Here is a 25,593-nt window from a genome sequence, read left to right as displayed (position 1 = left end):
ACTGCGGGGCTTGGGGAACCTGGAGAGAAGCCCTCCAGCAACAAATGGCGCCCAACGGCTCGAGTTTCCACCTTAAACCTGACAATATTTAATAACCAATTCTAAACAGAGCCAAAAACAGGTTCCTGCTTCTTGTCTCATACGGGCAACTAGACGCCTCAAAACGCAGGTTTGAACACTGGCAGGTTCCTGGCGTGTGCATTTGACCGACAGTATGGCGGAAATGAGGCGTCTGCCAGTGGCACATTAAGCTGTGTGGTAGATTTAGTCTTTACTAGTATTTAAAAAAAAAAAAGAGGTTTCTGGGCTACACGCTGCTTTGATAAAAGCTTAGACCCAGTATTTCTGAGACTTGATGACTCCCAGAGCTGGCGGAAAACGTACCACTGCCATGTTGGGAAGCTGAAGTGGGCAGAGCCAGCAGCCACAGCACCTTTTCAGTCTTAAAATGGTACAGTTTAAAACAATAGGCTCAAGGTAATATAAAAAATAAGCCACGTAAAGATGGCTACCACACAGAGAATCTGGATTATGTTGTCTTTGATATTCGTAACTGAAAAAAAAAACATTTGATTGCAAAAGCTGTTGAGTTATGCCAAAATGTATATTTTAAAGGTACCTTGACTTCAAAATTTGGATTTAAGGATATGTTACTTTGGAAAAGAGGTTCTGCTTTTGTTTCCACAGAAAGCCAGAGGCTGTGGATTTGTTCCAGATTAAGATACATCAGGTTTCACCAGCCAAGACCCCCTGAAAGGTCTCCGATGACACCATGGCCCAGGTGATCCAACATCCAGAGCGGTTTCAAGGCAACTGGTTCACACAATACAGCCTCACGGACTACCCCATAGGCCTAAAATTTTCTTTGTGTCCCCATAAGATACAGCGCCCCCCCTCCAGCAGGAAGTAATAAGAGATGCTACGCCCAAATTCCCAAATATACCAAGCTGGCTTTAGAGGTGGAATTGGCTCACTCCCCCTCTAAACCCAGACATATTGCTTTAAAAAAAATGGTTAAGAGATTCTTATGTCCCAAATCAGAAGAGCCCTCTGGTGTGGGTCAGAGAAAAACTAATATTTTTATTTAAAACAGGTTGATTATAAATGTGATCTCTTTCTAAAAAAGAAAAGGGGATATGATATAGATATATAGGAGGATATGGAGATGATAAGATAAAAGGGTAGATTAATGAACCTACTTTTAAAGAACAACTTGTTTAAAATGTTTTATATTGGTATAGATTTTAGTTTATGTTTAAAATGCTTTACATTGGTATAAATTTTAGTTTATTGATACAAACTTGAAGTTAATTTTGTTATACTGTATATATATATTTCTATTCTTGTTTGAGGTATTATGTTTATGTAACTCATTTAAAATTGTAATGGATAATTAAAAATAGATTAATAATTAGTCATCTATGATAATCATATCTGTAGCCATGTTAGTTAAGTCTTCTAGGTATACATAGATATATTTCAGATAGATAGGTAATCTTCAAACACTTCATAGACCTAGAAAATATGGCATTTAAATAACTTAAAATTCTGTTGACATGAGACACAATTGCTCCTGGCTGCACCAATTGATCCCGAGAGAATGTTGGGCTTCTAAGACATTTCCATTTGGAAGTTTGTCTTTTTGGCACAAAATGGCCTATTGGGCAAAGAACTGCCCTTGCCTTGATGGCTGACAGTACAAATATAATGCTGTCCTTTCTGGACAAGCAGGACACAAGGAAAGCGACCACTGTACTCTGCCAAGACAGGGTAAGATGGTCTTTCAGAAATCCTGCTTCTGAAAATGGTCTGTCAGATACTCTAGGCCTGTAGCCAATTTAAATGCACCAGCAATGCTGAGAAACATTAGGTGACTGTCCAGGCTGCCAGCTGTCTTGGTCTACTTTTGCAAGATTCCCGAAAGTTGCTTGCATCCATCTACCATTTCTCAGGTACCATTATGTTCCTTCTCAGGTCTTTGATGTGGTTGAAAACTAGATAGTTGTAATTTCCTCAGTTATGATAAAAGATAAGTTAGATATAAAACCTTAAACTCACAAATATAAGATAGATAGGACATCTTCTTTAATATTGTAACTATAATTCTTGCTCGGTAATTGTTTTGTTATATGTAATTTTACCATGTTAAAGTTAAAACCTTCCTTTTTATAAAAAAGAAAAAAAGGGGAAGTGCTCTGGATATTGCTCTATATAAATAAAACACTGATGATGCCAGTGACCAGGCAGGAAGTAGGTTGCCAGGCAGGAAGTAGGTGGGACAAGGAGAGAGGAGAGTTCTGGGAAGCAGAAGGCTGAGAGGGGAGACACTGCAGCCACCGCCAGGACAAGCAGCATGTAAAGACTCTGGTAAGCCACCAGCCACGTGGCAAGGTATAGATTTATAAAAATGGGTTAATTTAAGGTAAAAGAACAGTTAGCAAGAAGCTTGCCACGGCCATACAGTTTATAAGTGATATAAGCGTCTGAGTGATTATTTTATAAGTGGATTGTGGGACTGCGGGCCTTGGGGAACCTGGAGAGAAGCCCTCCAGCAACACCTCTCTGCTTTGCACCGTCACTTATGTACATAATCTGTGCATTGCCGATGGGTGCCAATGCCTAGCTTGCTGAGGTTGCTAGACCCCATGATTTTGTATTCCATACTAAGGTAACAGCTTTAGTCATCCATCATGACTAAGTAAGCTTCATCCTAGAGATGCAGGGGTGGTTCAACATACAAAAATCAATCAATATAATCCACCATATAAACAAGCTGAAAGAAAACAAATACCACTATCATCTCATCAGATATCTCAAAATATTTGACAAAATCCAACATCCCTGCATCTTAAAAGACTAATACAAGGAACACCCCTCAACATAATAAATGCAATTTATAGCAAAGCTATAGCCAACAAGAAATTAAATGGAGAGAAACTGAAATGAACTCCACTAACCTCAGGAATAAAACAAGCTTTTCATTCTCTCCATATCTATTCAATATAGTACTCAAAGTTCTAGTTAGATGACCAATAGGAAAGCTGAAATAGATCAAGGGGATACAAATTGGAAAGGAAGAGGTCAAGGTATTGCTATTCGCAGATTATATGATAGCATACATAAGCAACCCCAAAATACTACCAGGGAAATCCTACAGCTTATAAATACTTTCAGCAAAGTGGTTGGATACAAGATTAATTCACACAAAAAAATCACTATCTCTCCTATATACAAATGACAAATGGGATGAGAAAGAAATCAGGGAAACATCACTCTTCACAACTGCCACAAATAATAAAACATATCTTGGGGTAACCCTAACCAAGCCAGTGAAAGACGTGGATGATAAAGACATTATGTCTTTGAAGAAAAAATTGAAGTAGATAGCAAAAGGAGAAAGTCTTCCATGCTCATGGATCTGTAGGATCAACATAGTAAGAATGGCCATCTTATCAAAAGCATTCAACACAATCCTCATCAAAATTACAACACAATTTTTATACACTTTTAAAGGACAATTTTCAACTACATATCGGGAAAAAAACTCAAAAATCACAGGAGGCTAAAACAATCCTGAACCATAAATGAATTTCAAAAGATATCATCATCCCTTATTTCAAGATGTGCTCCAGAACTATAGCAATAAAAACCCTGTGGTATTGGCATAAACGCAGACAGGTGGACCAATGGAATCAAATGAAAGACCCAGGCTTAAATCCACACACCTATAGACACCTGGTTTTTTTATTTAAAAATATCCAGAAATACACAGTGGAGAAATGACAGCATCTTCAACAAATGATGCTGGTCTAACTGGATGTTGGCATGTAGAAAAGTGCAAGTAGATCCATATGTAACACCCTGCACAAAACTCAAGTCCAAGTGGATCAAAGATGTCAACATAGACCCTGATACACTGAATGTTACTTATAAGGCAATTAGACCTTTTAATGCTAATTGTTGGTGGTGAGACCCCACAAATGAACTGTTAAGATGGTCTGAGTGTGTTAACACACATCCTAGTTATAAAAGCAGGCTAAAAGAAAGGTGATTTGGAGGACCACATAGAGAACTGTTTGAAAGAGAAAACTGAGTGTTGAGATAGGGACTCACTGCAGTATAATTTAATCACTCCTATGCCATGATGATTTATTCCAGTAACAAACTAAGTGGACTATAGGTGGGTTAGCTGCCCCCTCCCCTTAGGATGGGCTTGAGACCTAGGCAGCACCATATTTGAAAGTTGGGCTGATAAAGGGATCGCTAACAGTGTGGAAAGGAGATTACCACTGGAATGCAAATCAAAATGCTGCCCATTTAAACATAACCCCAAATGAGCAATTACTAACAACATATGTTCTTAATCCCTATGCTATATTGTCAGGAAATATTCAAATAATATATAGTGAATCTGAATGTTATATACCTGTCTTGTCTCTGTTTGCAGCAATGTATTAAGCATACTCATTGGGGAAATGGACTCTGTTTATGATTCTCAAAAGACCAGAAGCTGCCTGGGTTCAAGTCGGCCTTGAAGAAAGTTTTGCAAGAGACTCCAACTGTAGCCTTTATGCATGGAATAATAAATCACCTACAGTGGTGAACCAAAAGGCTTGTATGGTGGCTAATTGCCGGAATTGTGATCTCAGCTAGCATCATTGCTACAGCAGCAACAGCAGCTATGGCCTTATATCTGGGGTGAAAACAGCTTCTTTCATATAAAATGTCAAAAGAACTTTACTGAAACCTGGAAAACCCAAATTCATATCTCTTAAGAAATTCTGGGTGAAATTTAGTCACTAAATGTCACTATCATTTGGTTGGGAGAGTTGGTGCAGGATTTGAATTGGTCACAACACCGAAAATGCCATTATAACGTGCTCCCCAAGTTCCAAATAATGAATTATAACATGAATAGTCTAGGATTAAAATTCATCTGTTAGGATTAGATCCTTTTAATAATGCGTCAATGGATGTACTGAAGTTACAATCCCAGGTCTAAGGCCCATCTATTGGAAAATGAACAGTTGTCAGAAGGATTAGCTGAAGGAATGGTGCCATTCAGTCCTATTAAGTATTTTAAAACTCATGGGTTTAGCTTGTTTGGCTTAATGATTCTTACTATTATTGTGTTTCTTTTTTGTGTAGTCTGTCAAGCAGGATGAAGCCACTCACTAGACCAGAAGAACCACTTCCAACATTAGTCATGCTAACTTTATTACAGTAACGAATGGGGAAAATGTCTTCAATAGCCTCATCTGAGAAAGAAGGACATTCCATGCATGTCTAAGAGCACTCTGTCCCTTGGCAACAATGGACATAGAAAAATGATCTGTGCAACAGATGCTTCCACGTCAAGGATATGGGAATGTGCTAATTCTTAAGACAGATAGGCTGGTTATGTTTCTCTGTTTTTCTATCCAAACCTCCTTGTCTTTGTTCTCCCAGGTAATCTATTAAGCAAAACATTCTATTTCCTTGTAAACATGATTTAATGATTTCACAGTAACTTTATATGCAATTGCCTCCAATAAAAATGCAGCACTGGAAACACTCTGAATCCTTAGAGTTCCTCACATGCTCTTTGGATCCCTAGTGTTCCCTGCTGAAATTTCACATTGTAGACTCTGAGTGCTTTTCATGGACTGAGTTCTGCTATTCCCAGCAGAAAATGAAAATTTCCTGTTGTGAGGGGGCCAGGTAATTCTGTATGGGATCAAATACATTGACAAAAAAGGAGTTCATCTATGAAGTAGGATTTGAATGTTAGGAAATACTGGTAACAAGGAGTCTGAGGCATGAACTGAGGTGGCTTGAAACGATAGTGGGATGGCTTGAGCCACATTGTGAGAATCAGTTAGTAAAGTGAAAGGTCAATCTGGGAATTTTTTAAGGCAGCACGGACAGCCAAAAGCTATGTCTGCTGGTTAGTGGTTGCTCAGGTGTAACAACAGAGTGCCATAATCCAGCATCATCATGCCACATAATGGTTCCTTTGCCTGATTGTGTGGCTCCATATGAAAAATGCTGCATTACAGAAAGGGTGTGTGCTTATGGAAGAGAAGGACTGTACATGAAGGAATAGAACTACACATCGAATCTTTATAGGAGGGAGGTGAAAGTCTATTTGTCTCCCTATACAAGGAAGTTTTGTAAAAAAAAAAGTTGACACTATCTTGAGATATAAACAGATAAATAGAATCAAGATCTTATTAGTAAGTTTAGTGTATGGTTCTGTCTTGTAGTCCATAACCCAAGGAAATCAGGACAGGAAATCAGGGCAGGACTGATGCAGACTGTAGACGAATTTCTAAACAATCTTATTAAATAAGAAACACAGAGCCAAGTACAGAGTTAAAGCCAAAGAGATCAGAGCAAGAGCCACCTAGCTTTAGCTTACCACCAGCAGTAGCTTCCCCGATGAGAGAGACCTTCCAATGTCTGACTTGTGTTTTTATTGCTTTCCTTTTCTGCTTTCTCATTGGTTCTAAGCCCAGCTACATGACTTCCTCATCACTGCCTGTCTAACAAATGTCCATGTCTCTATGGTTGGTACTGGGATTAAAGGTTCATGTCACAACACTTGGCTGTGTCCTTGACCACACAGAGACTCTGCCTGCCATGTGATCAAATTAAGGGCATGGGCTACCACTGCCTGACTGCTGTCCCTGGCTTGCTATGAACTCTGATCTCCAGGCAAACTTTATTAACATACAAATAAAATCATATTTCAGCACAATTAAAATATCACCAGAGCAGGCACCCTGGAAAAATGCTGCTTACTGGTTTGCTCCTTGTGTCTTGCTCAGCCTGCCTTCTAGGAGCACACAGGACCACCAGCTCAGGCATATCACTACCCTCACACATCATTCATCAATCAAGAGAATGCACTCAGGCTGCCCTAAGGACAACCTGGGGGTGGGGAATTTTATCAACTGAGGTTCCTTCTTTCAAAATGATTCTAGCTTGTGTCAAGTTGACATAAAACTAGTCAGCACACAGACGTTTAATTCATCCTTAAATGAACACCGATCTACTCAAACAGGGCACTCTTCTATCCAAGAAACTTTGAGTATATGATTGTCAGTGGTCCCTAGGAAAGGGATATTCAGATACAGAGATGTTACAACCACATTGAGACAGGCAATCTCTACCCCAAAGGGAGAAAGTTAAGGGTATAATATATGGTTAGAAATGGCAGTTCAGTTGTGGAAAACTGCACATTGGTTTTCTATAATTTGTAGATGATTGCTTTTTCCACAAATCCCTTGAAGATTTAAAACTGGAGATTAAGAACGTCAATTAGAAGGACAGGATTTTTTAGTTGTAACAGAAGCATTTTCTCCCATGCCTATCTGTATCTGGTGGACTGATACCATAATATAAGGTTTATTGAAAGACATTAGTTGAATCCAGTATGCATATGTGAAGTCAAGTTACTGATTTTTGTGATCATTACCAAGGGCCTGTATGAATAGTTAAGGGATAATAATCACTTATTCTGATTGAGTTAGAGATGGAATTTCTTGGAGAAGTTGAGAATCAAGCACAATATGAATTTTATTGGTATAATCTGAATCAATAACATCTGGGTAAGCAAAGACTCATTTAATGGTACAATATGATTTACCTAAAATCAAGCTAAGTTTTTTTTTTATAAGAAGTAGTACCTACAGATTTTTAGAGAGTCTCTTTTTTCTTCTCCTAAATCTAATTTTCTATCTTTTACTATAAATAAGCCCATCTTGAATTATTTTTAGCAATAATAACAAATATTTTATTGTTTTAAAATTTGAGATGGAGCTGGGTGGCATGCTGCAGAGGCCATAAGGGTCAGATCTGTGACTATGAAGCAGGCCCGGGGTACTGCAAGGGCACTGGAATTCCAAGCTAGGAACATAAGGAGACTTTCTTTATTGCCATATCACCGTGGGGCTCATTCTCTCATTTCCCAAAACTCTGGATTGACGGTGACTGGCCCAGAGAAAACCTTTTTCACACTTTGGAGTGTATTTTAGATGGGAATTTATTATACTGAGGTTTATTAGCCAACTTTGATTTTAGAAATAGCCTCTTTCCCAGATTGGAAACAGGTAGAAGACTTCATGGCTGGTTCCAGAATCTGAGCCTTATGCTTTTCTGTGTCAACATTTTGGCATGTTTTTATAATCTCAGCAACAGTATGAAGAGGATTAACAACTATAGAATTGTTTTCTTGCAGTCAGAATTTTTACATAAATAAGCTAATGAAAGAAACAAGGTAGCAACAGCCTCTTTATCACTATGCCTTTCAATAGCTTGCTGTAGATGATCAACAAAGTCTTGGAAGCGCTCTGTAGATTTTCATCTGATGGTGGAAAGAAGACCCAAGGAAGTACTAAAATCAGGGACTTTGATCAAAGCCCTGTGACAGCTCTGCTGGTTTGGCTATTAACCAGTGGAGGGCTGGTAAGCTGCTATCTTGGTTTTAAAGTTTCCTTTTCTGTGTACTGATCATAGGTGACAATTTTATTCAGTTGCTGCCCTTAGTTATGAGCATCAAGGGTCCACCACTCATTTGTCCTTTCCTGGAGCCACAGCTTATATTGAGCAACGATGAGAATTGTAGTCCTAAGGGCTTGTCAGTCAAAGGGTATTGTTTCATAGACGTTTGTGATAACATCTTTTATTCCTCTAGTCTTTAATGTATTTTTTGAGATCTTTATATGTGTTGAATGGGAATCTTTCAAGGGGAGGGGTGAATTTTGTTCTACTTTTCTAACAACAGATAATGCATTCCCTGATTCTTCTACCTGAGAAGCCACTTTAAGACATTTTTGGAAAGCACTTTGTGGATACGGATCATTTATTACATTACCAGTTGGTGGAGAATTAGACAGAGAAAGTATATAAGATTCAGGAGGAGGAGACTTTCCTAGATCTTCTTTTTCTTTTTTTCTTTCAGCTAGGCAGCAAGGCTGTATGCCTAGTCTCACATGCCTCTGAAAGGTTAAATGTCTTAGTTTAGCTGGCCTTCTAGAGCAGCGTAATTCTTTCCCACGATTCTATATCAAGTTTTTACTGTCAGGTACCAGGCACAGTTTTGGGTTTGTTATTGTTTAACAACAATCAATAGTTTATACATTTCTTTTAATGATGCTTTAGCTCCAGTCCATTTAAGTAAAGCCTTTAGTTGCTGAGCAGGAGCTTCAGGACATAGGACACATCCCCCCATAGTGAAAGCAATTAGAGAGCCAAAGTGAAAAGGTAGGTGTGTGGCTTCCTTTGGGAAAGTCACACTTGCGCTGTGTGATGAAACTGAGACGTGGAAGCTAGAAAAGGAAGAAAGAAAAAAAGGGAGTAAATCTCAGCAGGAGCTTCCTGGAAAGCAAAGCCCTACTCTGTTTCAGCCTTCCAGAGAAGTCCTGATTTCTCTTTTCCTTAGGGACCTCTCCACCCCCGGAGGAGGACAAGGCAGGAATAAGTTTCCAGGACATTCTTCTGATCCTTTTTACATTTGGTGACCCAGTTGTCCAAAATAAAAATTTCCCCTTTCCTAGGGCTGTTCTGGTGCTTATGAGTTCAGGGAAAATCCTTTCTCACGTGGAGCATTAAAATACACCAATCACACGTTAAGAAATAAAAATAAAGCAACTTCTTCTTGGATTATTTGGACCAAGAGAAAGCCCAAAATTGAACTCTCCAATTCTCCTCCTGTGCCTTCTGTCTGACCTTAAGAACGGGGCTTGCTTTATATATTTTTTGGAAACCACAGGAAACAAGAAGATGAGAAAGCAAAGAGATGAGGGATTCTTTACAGAAGCTGTTAGAAGAGCTGTACAAAGGAATAAGTTATTTACTGGCATCCAGAATAGCACTCAAAACCACAGACGGGTGTCACCAACCTGTATCCACATACTGCTTCCAACATTTATAAAATATTTGTTTTGTTTAAGATGCCTATTAACCTGTTGACTACCTTCAACAATGATTTCTAACACACACACACACACACACACACACACACACACACACACACACACACACTATTTTGTGTCAGAGGCATGGAAGAATACATAAGTTAAGATTAAAGGTGTGCATTTTGCTTAGGTAAGAGCCGCTTGCATGAAAACTCCAAGGTATAGGAAGCTTGGTTGCATTGATTAACTCAGGTTAAACTTAAACAGAGTGGGTATACAGTGGGACAGCAGGTTAAATAACTAGTCTTTTTTTTTAACATCTCCTGCCACAGTTTCCCCTCCCTCCTCTCTTCCCATTCTTTCCCCAACTTCTGTTCCCACCCCCAATCCACTCACTCCTCAGTTCCTCTTCAAGAAGGGCAGGTCTCCCATGAATATTAACAAAACATGGCAAATCAAATCATAATAAAACTAGGTACATCCCCTCATATTAAAGCTGGACAAGACAACCCAGCAGGAGGAAAAGGATCCCAAAAGCAGGCAAAAGAGTCAGAGACAGCCCCTTCTCCCACTGTTAGGAGTCCCACAAGTACACCAAGCAAGGCAATCATAACATAGATGCAGAGTGCCTAGGTCTGTCTGCTGCAGGCTCTTAAATCTCATAATGAATTGTTAACTTGACTGCAAGATCTTGTAAAACTTGTCTCCTTGGGGTGTGAGAGCCCACAACTGACTCAGTTTCTCAGTTTGAATCTGAAGTCTATTCTGAGTCAATAGTGTTCAAGCTTGCTTGCTACAGGGCTGTGAGAATGTCCTGATTAGCCCATGGGAAGGAACATACTGTCTATCGAGATGCAGGCTGCTGATGCCAGCCGGAGGTACATTGAGATAGGAAATGAAACTGCCTGCTCCTTGATGCAAGGCAAAATAGATAGAGGTTGAATGCCTGTGCTGTGCATTGTTCTACCTCTGTCCTTCAAAACTGTATAAGTTGGCTGTGAAATAAACTCGGGACGCGCGGAATTGACTGGCAGACCTCTCGACTCTTTTCTGTCTTCATTGTCTCTTCAAACCACATGCCTCCACCCAGCTACCCAGCTGACCGTTGGCAGGCTCTGACACTGGGGTCAAGAGCTATTTTCAGAATAAAAACTACCACCACAGATTCTCTTTACTGAATGTTTTTTTTCTTTTGCTTTGCAGATGATTTTAAATTTAACTCTATACCATTTGTAAAAATTCTTGTCACAGTTCCTGAGCTACTGCAGTACATTCAGAAAGGCATGCATGGCGAATGCCTCGATTCTGAGGTGCTTCCTCCATGTATTTTTCTGGTAATCTTAAAGTCTCATTTATCACATTAAGGTCTTTCATTCACTTTGAATTCATTTTGTACAGGTGAGACATGGGTATCTAGATTCAGTCTTCTCCATGTGGCTCTCCATATATACATGTATCACTTGTTAAAGAGTCTTTCTTTTTTCACAGTGGGTCTTGGTACTTTTAGTAATTTCATGGCCTAGCTGTACGGGATCATTTTCTGGATCTTTCAGTATGTTCCATTATCCTATATGCTAGATTTCGTGGCAGCTCAATAAAGATTTTGTTATTGTGGCTATGAAGTATCATTTGAGTTGTATATTATGATGTCTCCTCCAGCATTGCAATTTAAGATTCAAATTGCTTTAGCTATTTTGTGTGTCTTTTGAGCTTCCTATAAATTTTGGATCTTTTTCAACTTCTGCAAAAAATGTTAATGACATTTTGATGGAGATTACACTAAATTTCTGTATCAGTTGGAGAGAATAAAGCCAATGGATTATCATTAAACATTAATTCCTCCATTCCATGAAAATCTGGCACCTTTCTAGCATTTAGGACCTTACTCAGTTTCTTTCTTTAGTATGTTAAAGTTTCCTCTGTAGATGTTGCTCATCTTCATTGTTGACTTTATTCATAGGCATTTAATTTTTCCTGGTGTGACAAATGTGATTTTTCCCTTCTGGTTTCTTTCTTATAATGATTTTAATTAGTACATTGAATCTTGAATGACTTTCCTTTTTTTCTTTTTTCTTTTGTTTTTTTAATGACTTTCTTGTATATTGATATTTTTATATTACTTTGCTAAAAGAGTTTATCAAATATAGTAGTTTTCTGGTGAATTATTTCGAGTCACTTAAAATCACATTATATTTTCTACAAATAAGAGTGTTTTAGTTCATTCTTGGTAATTTTTCTCATTTTTAAAATTCTATTCTTGCCTTGTTGCTTTGGATAGCAATGCCAGAACTAGGCTGCATAATAGTGAGGAGCAAGAACATCTACTCTGCTACCTCATTTCAGGAAAATATGTATCCTGTTTTCCCACATTTATAATAATAATGTTGGTGTGATGGGTACCCTTGGTTGTCATCCTGACTGCATGTGGAATCAACTAAAACCCAAGCAAGTGAGCATGCCTGTTAAGGGTCTTTGACTGGATTATTTGACATGGCAAGACCCATCCTGTCTGGACCACACCTTCTGGTAGTGGCTCATATAAAAGGACTTGAAAGATTGTTTCCCATTTGCCTATCCTCACTTAAGCTGGCAAGTTTGTCTATCCTGTTTCTGTGGCATTCCTCCACTGGCATTAGAAGCTACTTTTTCAGGATCCCAAGGTAAACTGAAGGCCAGTAGCTTTCTAGGAATTCCCGGGATCTCAGCACCATATTGGGACTGCTGAGACATGCAGTCTTGTGGATTCTTGGCCTTTCCGTCAAGAGATAGCCATTGTTGTACTACTACTAGAATCACAGAATACAAGCAACTATAATAAATCCCCTTTTAGTGTGCATGCGTGGGTATATTCGTGTGTGTGTGTGTGTGTGTGTGTGTGTGTGTGTGTTCATTCTACCAGTTGTGTCCAATTAGAAAACACTGACTAATTCTGTTGGCTATAGATGTTTTTGTGTATATAGAATATATTTTACTTTATTGAAATATATTCCTATTATTACTAGTTTACTTGGGGGAATCTTTTTTTTTTTTAAGTTTTAGTTCATTTTAACTTGGCAGGGCTTTGTATAGCTATGGCTGTCTTCAAACTCACTATGTAGACAGGATAATCTTTTGCCTCCAACTCACAAGCTCTTAGGTTTATGCAGTGTTATAAACTGAATTCCTGGCTTTATGTATAGTAGATAAGCACTCTAATAACTGTGCCAAAGCCCCAACCCATTTTCACAGCTTTTTTCATGAAGAGATACTAAAGTTTGTAAAAGGCATTTTCTGCATCTGTTGAGACTTATCAGATGCTATTTACATATTGTATTACCTTAATCAGTGTGTGTTAAATAGTTATTACATCTTTGGAAACTTAACTGTGGTGTATGATCCTTTTATTGTGCTGTTGAATTAATTTTGGAAATATTTTGTTTTTTTAAATATTTTTATTTTACAATTAATTTAATTTTACATATCAGCTAGGGATTCCCCTGTCCTCCCTCCTCCCACTCCCCAGCCTTCCCCCCAATCCACCCCCCATTCGCACTTCCTCTAAAGCAAGGTCTCCCCTGGGAAGTCAGCAGAGCCTGGTAGACTCAGCCGAGGCAGGTCCAGTCCCCTTCTCCCTGCACCAAGGCTGAGCAAAGTGTCCCAGCATAGGCACCAGGCTCCAAAAGGCCAGCCCATGCACCTAGGAAAGGTCCCGGCTCCACTGCCTGGGGGCCTCCCAAACAGTTTAAACTAATCAACTGTCCCACTTGTCCAAGGACACATGCTCAACTATGTTCATAGCAGCATTATTTGTAATAGCCAGAACCTAGATGCCCTTCAACTGAAGAATGGACAAAGCAAATGTGGTACATATACACAATGGAGTACTGCTCAACAGAGAAAAACAATGACATCATGAGGTATGCAGGCAAATGAATGGAACTAGAAAAAATCATCCTGAGTGAGGTAACCCAGACTCAGAAAGACAAACATGGTATGTACTCACTCATAAGGGGATACTAGATGTAAAGCAAAGAATAACCAGACTGCAACTCACAATTCCAGGGTAGCTACCTAATAAAGAGGACCTTAAGAAAGACACAGGGATCACCCAAGGACAGAGAAATGAATGAGATCTACATGAGCAAACTGGATGTGAGTTGGGAGGGGGTAATAGAGGGCAAGGGATGGGGGAAAGAGAGCTTAGGGGAGTGGGAGGTCCCAGCTGGATCATGAACAGAGTTGGGAGAACAAGGAAAGAGATACTATGATAAATGAAGACCCCATGAAGCAGAGTGCTAGAGAGGTCCCCAGAAATCCACAAAGATACCTCCACTATAGACTACTGGCAATGGTCCAGAGAAAGCCCGAACTGACCTACTCTGGTGATCAGGTGGCCGAACACCCTAACTGTCACGATAGAACTCTCATCCAGTGACTGATGGAAGCAGATGCAGAGATCCACGGCCAAGTACCAGGTGGAGCTCCAGGAGTTCAATCGGCGAGAGAGAGGAGGGATTATGTGAGCAAGAGATATTGAGACCATGATTGGAAAAAGCACAGGGACAAATAGCCAAACTAGTGGAAACACATGATCTGTGAACCAATAGCTGAGGAGCCTCCATGGAAATATTTCATTTTGTTTTTATATTCCATCAAGGAAGTTGGTGTAGAATAATGCCTTTTGTTGGAGCCCCCAAATAATTTTGCTAATCCAATAATAATAACTTTACAGCATCATTTTTTTTTTGGTTTTTCAAGACAGGGTTTCTCTGTGTAGCCCTGCCTATTCTGGAACTAGCTCTGTAGACCAGGCTGGCCTCGAACTTACAGAGATCCACCTGCCTTTGCCTCCCAAGTGCTGGAATGAAAGATGTTGACACCATTGCCAGGCAAAACATGATTTTAATAGTATTTATTCCTGTTTTATTTTTCAGACTAATTGGAATAACCTTGTTTATTTGTTCTTTAAACAAACTTGTAAAGTAAGTGATGAATTTGTCAGAATCTGGTGTTGTCTTTGTTGTGAAACATTTTACTACTGACAATCATATTACTTGTTGCAGATCTGGATAAGTTGTTTTTATATTTCCCCTGGTCTCAATTTAGGTAGTCAATATGTGTAGAAATCTATCCACTTTTAGATTTTAAATTTAATCTGATAAGAATTTTAATATGCACCTCATTAGCCCTTGATTTTATTGATATCTCCTTAACTATTTCTATTTAATTTCTAATTTTCTTATTTTTATTTTCCCTCAATTTATTTTAGTTAGCTTGGATAAGGGTTTGTCAATCTTGTTTATTTCCTAAAAGTAAAAAATTTAAGGCTAGAGGTTTAGACAACTGGCAATGTTCTATGTTAAGAATTATGGGAGCTCATTTGATACCTAGCACCACAAAAATGGACAGAAACATCTTTCTGTGTCTTTATTCTAAATCTCAATGTTATTAAATTTTTTGATATTTTTAACTGTTACTAAATTTTAATTAAAATATGATTGTATCACTTCCCTCCTTCTCTTTCCACCATGCAGCCCCTTCCATGTCCTCACCTTGCAACTCCTTCCAAGTTCCCCCACTGTCAAATTGATAGTCTCTTTTTCTTTCATTATTATTGTCACATATACACAAATATGTAAGTCCAGCATGCTGAGTCAAATATACAAGTACAATATGCTGTGTTCATTTTTAGTGTGTGTGTGTGTGTGTGTGTGTGTGTGTGTGTGTGTGTGCGTGTGTATGTAGTTTTATGGCTGACCATTTTGTATTGTATAACCAAGTAAGGGTCTCATCCCTGGGAGAGGTAGATTCTCCCTCTCTCAGCAGTCAGTAGTTGCTTTGTCTAGGGGTAGAACTCCATGAGATTTCCCCCTTTTGTGTTAGCCTTTCTATTAATATTGTCATTGTTTTGGTTTTGTTTTGGCAACTAATTTAAAGAGAGATGGTCTCATAGCCAACTTCCCAGTTTTATGCCTATTACAATCTTTCTGTCCTCTCTTCTTCAATGTTTCCTGAGGCATATCTGCATGAGCTGTGATGTACATGTATCTCCTGGGCTCCCCACATTACATCAATCTCTGCATTGTGTCTAGTTATAGTTTCCTCCAATGGCCTCTGTGGCGGTTTGAAAGAAAATGCCCCCCAAAGGGAGTGGCACTATTAGGAGGTGTGGCTTTGTTGGAGTAGATGCGGTTTTATTGGAAGAAGTGTGTTACTGTGGAAGCAGGCTTTGAGGGTTCATATATACTCAAGATACCACCCAATGTGACAGACCACTTCCTGTTGCCTGCAAGATGTAGGACTCTCAGCTACTTCTCCAGCACCATGTCTGCCTGCACTCCACCATGTGGTGGTATTGTGTTCCCCAAAATATTGTGCATGCTAATAAACTTATCTGGGGTCAGAGAAGAGAACAGCCATAATATTAAACATAGAGGATAGGCAGTGGTAGCACACGCCTTTAATCCTAGCATTCCAGAGGCAGAAATCCCTTTGGATCTCTGTGAGTTCAAGGCCACATTGGAAACAGCCAGGCATAGTGACACATACCTTTAATCCCAGAAAGTGAGTCTTTAATCCCAGGGAGTGATGGCAGAAAACAGAAAGATATATAAGGCGTGAGGACCAGAAACTAGAAGCATTTGGCTGGTTAAGCTTTCAGGCTTTGGAGCAGCACAGTTCAGCTGAGATTCATTTGGGATGAGAACTGAGAGGCTTCCGGTCTGAGGAAACAGGATCAGCTGAGGAATTGGCGAGGTGAGGAAACTGTGGCTTGTTCGGCTTCTCTGATCTTCCAGCATTCACCCCAATACCAGGCTCCAGGTTTGATTTTATTAATAAGAAGTTTTAAGATTCCTGCTACACCACAATGTCCCACCATGATGATAATGGACTGAACCTCTGAACTGTAAGTGAGCCACCTCAATTAAATGTTTTCCTTCATAAGAGTTGCTGTGGTCATGGTGTCTCTTCACAGCCATATAAACTTCAATTAAGACAGTCTCTTTTTGCTGGGAGGAGCAGCTTCTTTGATGATGGATAATAGTTTCACTTATCTGTGAGTTTGAGGATAAGACAGAATATAGTTAGGGATTACACTGGTCTAGCAAAGGAACAGTAGTAGATTCTCTTCTAAAACCCACGACTTAGTCTATCCCCTGATAGTTGCCTAAGTTCTACTACCAGTCATGGTTTCCCTCCTGTTGAGTGGGCCTGAAGTCCAATTAGATAGGACTATTAATTTCTTTCTTCCTGGGGCAACTTGCATAGTACTTTTTGTATTGTGGAAGCCAGACCAGATGAAGATCCAGCCTGAATAATCTCAGTTCTGTGTTCTAAGTGTGTGGTTTGTTCAGCAGGAAGGGCTGAAGAACCTCAGAGAGGCAACAGAGGACAACAGCAATAGCCTACCCGGTTTGGTGAATCACTTGAACTAACTCTAAAGGATGTTTCTTGTGGCACATTTTTGTTAGTTTATGGAACATTCTGTAGGAGTGGGCATAAACATTTTCAAAGTTGAGATGAGAGGGACCAAGGCAAAACTGTGTCCTCTGTAGACCGCCTTGATTGAAAACCTGTTTGGAAGAAAGCTGTAAAGTTCTGCTGGCCTGTGCAACAGCTTCCTCAAATTTCAGACCAGAATGGGGAAGCCCTTAATGTACAACTGGAAAAAAGTTGGGTTTCCAGTATTCCTAGAAATGCTAAAAAATTAAATGAAAAAGTACTTGGAATTAGACATAAAAAGCCTTTGGGACAAAAGATACTAAAATTACACTTTGTAACTAACATACATAGTGAATTTTTCAAAAGGTTTAGAATTGCAAGCACAGGATAAAAAAGATTAAAGTAAAATGCTATACATATAGGGAAAAGGGACACTTCAGGAGGGAATATCATACCTTAAAGAGTAAGCAAGAAATATTACCCCCAGGACTTTTGATAAGGATTAAAAGGCATTAATAAACATCCCTTGTCATCTAAAACTTCAATTACAGGACTAAAATGTGCTTTATTTTCTGCCTGTTTTTGTTTTCAGGGAATATTCTGTCACATCAAGGTCATTTTGATAATGTACTAAAGTTTTTGCTAAAATGTAATTTTTTTCTAGGCACAGGGTAGAAAATTATGTCCAAGCAGAGAAAATGTTTGAGTGAGACTTGTAAGAAGACATAGCTTAGTAGTGTGGTGATACGTTGTTGTTTGTAATCTGGGGAATAAAGCTTGCCTGAAGAACAGAGGACAGAGCCAGCCATGGAGTTAGTCACAGAGGTCAGGCAGTGATGGCACACACCTTTAATCCCAGCACTTAGGATCACACACCTTTAATTCCAGCACTAGGAAGGTTGAGACAGGAAGTGATATGGCTTGGCAGAGAAAGGAATATAAGGCAGGAGGAGATAGGAAGTCACTCTCTTTCAGCCTCATTCAGGCTGAGGAGCTGGTGTGTAGCTTGATTTTTTCGCCTTGCCCACAGTCAGGACAAATCTCTGTCACCCGTCAGTCCCACAGCCGCTCAGACCCAACCAAATAAACACAGACACTTATATTGCTTGCCAACTGCATGGCCGTGGCAGGCTTCCTGCTAACTGTCCTTATCTTGCTAACTGTGCTTTTATCTTAAATTGATCCATTTCCATACATCTATACCTTGCCATGTGGCTGGTGGCTTACTGGCGTCTTCACATGCTGCTGGTCATGGCGGCGGCTGCAGCCTCTCTGGTCATTGCGGCGGCTGCAGCCTCTCTGGTCATTGCGGCGGCTGCAGCATCTCCTTCTGCCTTTCTGTCCTTTTATCCTGCCTAGCCACGGCCGATCAGGTTTTATTTATTAACCAATCAGAGCAACTTGACATACAGACCATCCCCCAGCACAGCCAAGTGCAGACCATCTCAAACACCTGCACTCAGGCCCATGGTCCTAATCATCCTCTATACGGACCTGCTGGGTAACACCACAAAGAACCTGAGAATGGGCTCCCACAGGACATACAGAACATCCCACAGCACTGGTGAGGTAAAAGGTGGTGGCTGTGGCTTGTTCTGCTTCTCTGATCCTTCAGCTTTCACCCTGACATCTGGCTCTGGATTTCTATTATAAGACCATTTAGGATTCATGCAACATCTGCCATCCAACTTTTGGGGCACAAATTCACAAAAAAGTCACTTGCCTGTGGCTTTGCAGCCACCTCCTCAGTGAGGAGCTACACCCCACCTGTGCCAGAGTCCCTCCCCTGCCAGCTAAGTTTCTGCCGCAGCCTCTCTGCAGCAAACTCCATAGGCTTTTGGGCTCCAAAAGTCACAGGAGTTGGCCTCTTTCTCACATTGCCCCGCCCCCTACAGACAGCTGGCTCTTTCACTTCTTCCTCTCAGGTGGGTTTTGGCTTTCTCTGGGCCCCCTCCTCAGGTTGCTGGTGAGTCAATTGGGATTTCTTAAAGGGAAGAACTAGGTAAAAGAGAGTTTTTTTTCCCACATTAAAAAAATGGGAAACACTATTACAATGGAAGAAGTTTGGTCTCTGATAATAAATTAGGCAGTTTGAAAATGGAACAATTAAATGAGAGGATAGTTATCTTAAATGGGATTGACATAATGTCAATTATAAACATCATCAGTTTGGTCTTTCTTATTTTATCTCTAAAAAATTGATTTATATGAGTGCCAAGTTGATTGATATGAATGCCAAGATAGAAGTCTTAGAAAAACTTATTAAAACAGATCATAGAGATATTCAGACCTAGACAGAGGAATTTAAAGGAGAACCAATCTCAACATTGCATTCTAAGGTTACAGAAAAACAGCCTAAGGCTTCAAACAGCCAACCTTTTTATCCACCAACCTTACAGGAACTGCCAAATGATAGATATCCCCAAGACTGTATACGAGCTGAATGGACTCCTGTACAAATGTTAGATTTGAGGAGATTCAAAGAAGCAATAGTCTCATATGGCATGCACTCACCTTTTGTGAAGCAGATGTTAAACTCATGGTCAATTTGTAATAGAATCATCCCTTAAGATTGGAGAGATTTACCAAAGGCTGAGGGGCCCCCAACTGGATCAGGCCCTCTGAATAGGTGAGGCAGTTGATTGGCTTGATCTGTTTGGGAGGCATCTAGGCAGTGGTACCAGGTCCTGGGCTCATTGCATGAGTTAGCTGTTTGAAACCTGGGACTTATGCAGGGACGCTTGGCTCAATCTGGGAGGAGGGGACTGGACCTGCCTGGACTGAGTCTACCAGGTCGATCTCAGTCCTCGGGGGAGGCTTTGCCCTGGAGGAGGTGGGAATGGGGAGTGGGCTGGGGGGAAGGGAAGGGGGGCAGGAAGGGGGAGAACAAGGGAATCTGTGGCTGTTATGTAGAACTGAATGGTATTGTAAAATAAAATAAAATAAAATAATAATAATAATAAAAAGATTGGAGAGATTTGGTTACAGCAGTCTTAGAGGCTGGTTCCCAATTACGATGAAGGACCTTGTGGAAAGATGAGGCTAAAACTATTGAACAACAAAGTATGGTTAGAAGTATGGAAATCCAAGACAATCTTTATATGATGACCACATACTGGCTTTATGATGCACAGCAGCCTTGAATGTTTGGGACAGAATTGAAGAAGTAGGAAAAAAAATTGAGTCATTTACAAGAGTGATAGGGCCCCCCAAAAAACCTTCACTGATTTCTTACAAAGGTTGTCTTCAGCAGTAAATAGAATGATACCAAATTCAGAAGCTAGACAAATAATATGTAATTGAATCTTTGGCTTTTGAAAATGCTAATGCACAATGCAAAAGGGTAATTAGGCCATTAAATGCAAGATCAGCACCCTTGGCAGAATGGATCCAAGATACAATCAATATTGAATCTCATGATCATGATGCTTGGATAGGAGAGGTGATTTCTAGAGGTTTGAAGAAAAATAATAATGTCAAATGTTTCTTTCGATTGTGGTAAACAAGGTCACCTAAGAAGGGACTGTAAACAGGGCATTCCTAGAACTAATGTTTTTTCAAGGAATAATCCTAACAGAATGCTCCTCCCTTGTGGAGTATACAGAAGTTGTGGCAAAGGCAGACATTGGACTAACAAATGTAGGTCAACAAGGGATAGACAAGGTAATCCCTTGCTTTTGCCATTGGGAAACACCCAGAGGGGCCTCTCATAGGCCCTCATGTCAAATTCTGTTCAGTCCTTTCCTGTCATTGTGGAAGAAACTCCTTCCCAGAGCAATTAAAGAACCTAATGCTTATTGAAAAACCATACTGTTCTGGATGATAGAACAGCTATAGAAAAGAGAACAAAAAAATTGGGAGAAACTATAAAACAAAATTTTTGGCAAACTTCTATAAATGAACAAAGACCAAAATTAAAAATATGATCAAATGGCATTCTCATTTAAGGTCTTTTAGATATAGGTGTTGATGTAACAATACTTGCACCAGAATCTTGGCAACAAATTGGCCTCTTCAGGAGGTAAATGTTCAGCTTTTAGGGATTGGAACATTATCACTAGTGAAACAGAGCATGAGATGGGTCGAATGTACAGAACCAGAAGGACAGAGAGGAAAATTACAGCCATATGTGGCTAATATAGCCATGAATTTATGGGGACATGATTTGTTACAGCAATGGAATACCCAGGTTAACATTCCTGCAATCTCAGAAACAAACCACAAACTAACATATGTTGCTGAGAAAAATATTAGAAGGTATTATAAAAAAAAGTCAATAGCTTGACCCTTGCCCTTAAGGTCATACATAATGCAGGGGACAAAGTTACCCCTCTGATGAATTATTTGCCCTCTTGATAAGAAATTCCATGGCCTTTTCAGAGATTAAACACTAACCAATGTACATCCTATAAGAAGGAGAGTTACTGGGGACCTCAGGCAATATGTGACACAATATGCAATTTATAATTGTACATGAGTTTACACTGTTGCTACACAGATATGCAAGTGATGATCAAGTTATAAATGCATGTGTGTGGAACTTACAAAAGGGAGAGGTAATAAAAAACTAAAATATAAACTGAGTATCTTAGGAAAAGTCCTAAGTACCTCCCTATAGCTTTGCTTAGGAATAAAATTGCTCTAAGAAGGGATGTGGCCTGTGACATGAAATGTTCAGTGGCTTTCTATATATTAGTGGGTTCATAGGTCTTCCCACCGTAGAAACCAAGAATCAGCTTCTCAGAAATTATGTGCTGAATCTCTCCTCCAGCTTGCTTTCTCTTAGGTTACAAAGCTTTCTTACTCAGACTCACCAGCTGAATTTCCAGCCCATTCGTTCTAGATTGGAACCACATGCTGATAAATCATTGGTAAGAAAACAACATGGAACTGACCTGGTATTAGCCATTTCTGGTACTGTTAATCAGTGACGCTGTGGATCCAAAGACTGAAAGGAGTATGGCACATTACACCTGAGTGAAGACAGCTGCTGGTAGTATAGCCATAAGGAGACCCTTTAAACTTAAAATGAGGAAATAACCACTTTTAATCTGGTTATCATGGAAAATGAAAATGGAAAATCAGGAAATTAGTATAATTAAAATAGCCAATCTACTAACTAGTTAGTTTGATACATAACTACTTTTATTCTGTGGAAACTTTGAAAAGCAGAACTTTCTTGGATGGAGATAGATAGGTAGATAGATAGGTAGGTAGGTAGATAGATAGATAGATAGATAGATAGATAGATAGATAGATAGATAGATAGATAGATAGATATCTCCCGTTTTCCTCCTTATATTATCTAGGGAACTCTTAGAATTAATTCTAAAAGGAACCTGAGATTACTTTATCACCTAAAGGACATGCTGTTGATACAGGTTGCTTTGTTTTTACTTTTGATAAGTGTGATGGAAGAAACCAGATATGGAAAATTGAAAATTAGTGCACAATAGGTTAAATTTCTGGTACATATGCTCACTAAAAGAGGTTGCTATGCTTGTGTGGCAAGGTAACCCCAGTCTCAAACACTACCCTTTTACACCTGAGTAAATTGCATGCTAGCCCTCTTGCAGGAGAAGGATGCATGGGGAGATGAAACCAGCCAGAGACTGTACAGACAGACCCATCATAACCTCTCCATATCAGCAAAGAGGATGAATTACTCCTCATGGCTCACACAGAAGGGAGACGAATTCTCCTACCCAAAGGGGGGATCTTGAAACTTGTACCCATATCCTAACTGTCTCAAGCAATAGAGCTGCAAATAGCAATTTACTCTGTGCTCAGTGTTTCCAAAGCTGGCGTATGGTGATACTGTGCACAGTAGAACCTTTATTCAAGTCGATCACCTGGCTTACTTGCATGGATGGTTCAATTGGCTATGTCTTTTACCCTGGCCTTCAAGTCTTCTCTTAGTAAAGCTAATCTTCCAAGGAAACCAATAACCAGGTCCTTTATCTATATTGACTCTAAAAGTTTCCTTGGGGAAGTTCCAAATGAATTTTTTTCTTTTTATTCTTCTTTCATGCAATACATCCCAACTGCAACCTCCTCTCCTTTCACTCCTCCTAGTTCCCCTCTCTCTCATCGCCTCTCTCCCACAGATCTACTGCTCCTCCATTTCCCCTCAGAAAAGAGCTAGTCTTCCAGGGATATCAACCAAACATGGCATAACAAGATGCAATAAGACTAGTCACAAACCCTCATATCAAGACTGGACCTGGCAACCCAGCAGGGGGAAAAGGGTCCCATGAGCAGGTAAATGAGTCAGAGACACCCCCTGTTAGGAGTCCTACAAATGCCCCAAGCTAAACAACCACAGCTCATTCACAGAGGACCTAGTGCAGACCCATGCAGGCTCTGTGATTGCAGCTTTGGTATCTGTGAGTCACTGTAGCTCTGTTTAGTTGATTCTGTGGGCCATGTTCTCCTAATGTCCTCGACCCCTCTGGCTCCTACAGTCCTTCTTCCCCCTCTTCCATGGGGTTCCCTGAGTTCTGCCAATTGTTTGACTGTAGGTCTCTGCATCTGCTCCCGTCAGTTGCCTGAGGCAGCCTGTCTGATGACGATTGGGCTAGGCACATTTCTGTGAGTATCACAAAATATGGTTGGGAAACATTTTATTGACTGCTTGTTTGTTTGTTTTTGCTAGTTGTGTTTCATTCTTCCCTAGGTCTCCGAGCCACCTAGCTTCAGCATCCTGGCCAGTGCCAGGCATGGGCTCCCTCTCATGGTTTAGGCCCTCAGGTTAGACCAGTTATTGGTTGGCCACTCCCACAGGCTCTGAGCCACCATTGCCCCATCACATCTTACAGGAAGGACAGATGTGGGTCGATGGTTTTTGCGGCTGAGTTGTGTCCTAGTTTTACCACTGGGAGCCTTGTCTGGTTACAGAAGATGGCCAGTTTCAGCTCCATATCCTTCATTACTAGGAGTCCTCGCTACAATCACCCTCATAGGTTTCAGGAAGTTTCCACTGTGCTAGGCCTCCACATTGCCTCCTAAATACACACTATTCCAGTCATCTGTCTGTGTATTCTCTCCCACCATCCCTCCTTCCCCCACCTGATCCCCCCTGTTCCCATCCCAGGCTCCTCCAGTCCACCCACAAAGTCTATTCCATTTCCCCTTCTCAGGGAGGTTCATGCTTCCTTCCTTCCTAGAGCCCTTCTTGTTACTTAGCATCTTTGGGTCTTGGGTTATAGTGTGATTATACTTTACTTGGCAGCTACTGTCCCCTTAACGTGAATACATATCATGTTCGTCTTTCTGGTGCTGGATTGTCTTACTCAGGATGACTTTTTTTTTTTATAATTCCAAATGAATTTAAGCCTACAAATCAAATAGCCGCAGGATTCAAATATACTCTATTGTCATGGCCAACTAGACAAGAATGTAAAGTAATAAAAGATTTATCAGTTATGCCAGGGCTGCATTTAAAGAGGTATATAACCAGCTGCTTGCAACCAGCTGAATGGCTCGGAAGAACAAGATCACATTTGATATGATGCTAGCAGAAAAGGGAGGTACTTGTATTGTGATAGGTAGAAGGTATTGCACTTTTATTTCTCATAATGCAGTTTTTGATAGTGCAGTTCCAAAGTTTCTTGAGGGCTACTTTATCCAATGCATCAGCCAAACACTCAGGAATAAACCACCCTTCTTCTAATCTTACAAAACAATGGTTTGAAAAAATGAAACAGAACTATGATTTCAGTCCTGACTTCACTTGTTATGGTCATAGAAGTCATGATTACAGTTCAATGTTACATGGCTTCATACAGATGAGGGTTAATTTGATGACTAATTTCCATGGCAAAACCTGCCAAAATTCTTATCTCTTATCCTAACATGATACTGATTAATACTATAAAACAGGAAAGTCAGACAATGCTACTTAATTTTTCAAGGAATAAAAAGATATGGCAAAAAGAGAAAAAAAGGTGAAAAAAGTAAATAAAATACACAGACTTTCTATTAAATGGTTAAATAAGATGAAACTCCATGAAAAAAACTTGTCAAAAAGCCATTTGAAAAACATTCAAATTCCTCCAAGGTAAGTACTTGTCACAGTATGTGTTCAGGTTGCATCTTCTCGTCAAAACTGTTTTGCTTACCTTGTGCATTCTGAGTTAGTCATCCAGGCTCTGAGCAGTCAGAGTAAAACCCTGTAAGGTACTCTGCTCAATACGTTTGCCTGCTTGATTTGAGCCAGTTCCACTGCAATGAAGGGAGCCAGCATGCTCACTTGAATTCTCTATAGCAGAAT

The sequence above is a fragment of the Peromyscus maniculatus genome, chromosome X (assembly GCF_049852395.1).
Source record: "Peromyscus maniculatus bairdii isolate BWxNUB_F1_BW_parent chromosome X, HU_Pman_BW_mat_3.1, whole genome shotgun sequence".
Taxonomy (NCBI): Eukaryota; Metazoa; Chordata; class Mammalia; order Rodentia; family Cricetidae; genus Peromyscus; species Peromyscus maniculatus.
This window is presented reverse-complemented; position numbering follows the sequence as displayed.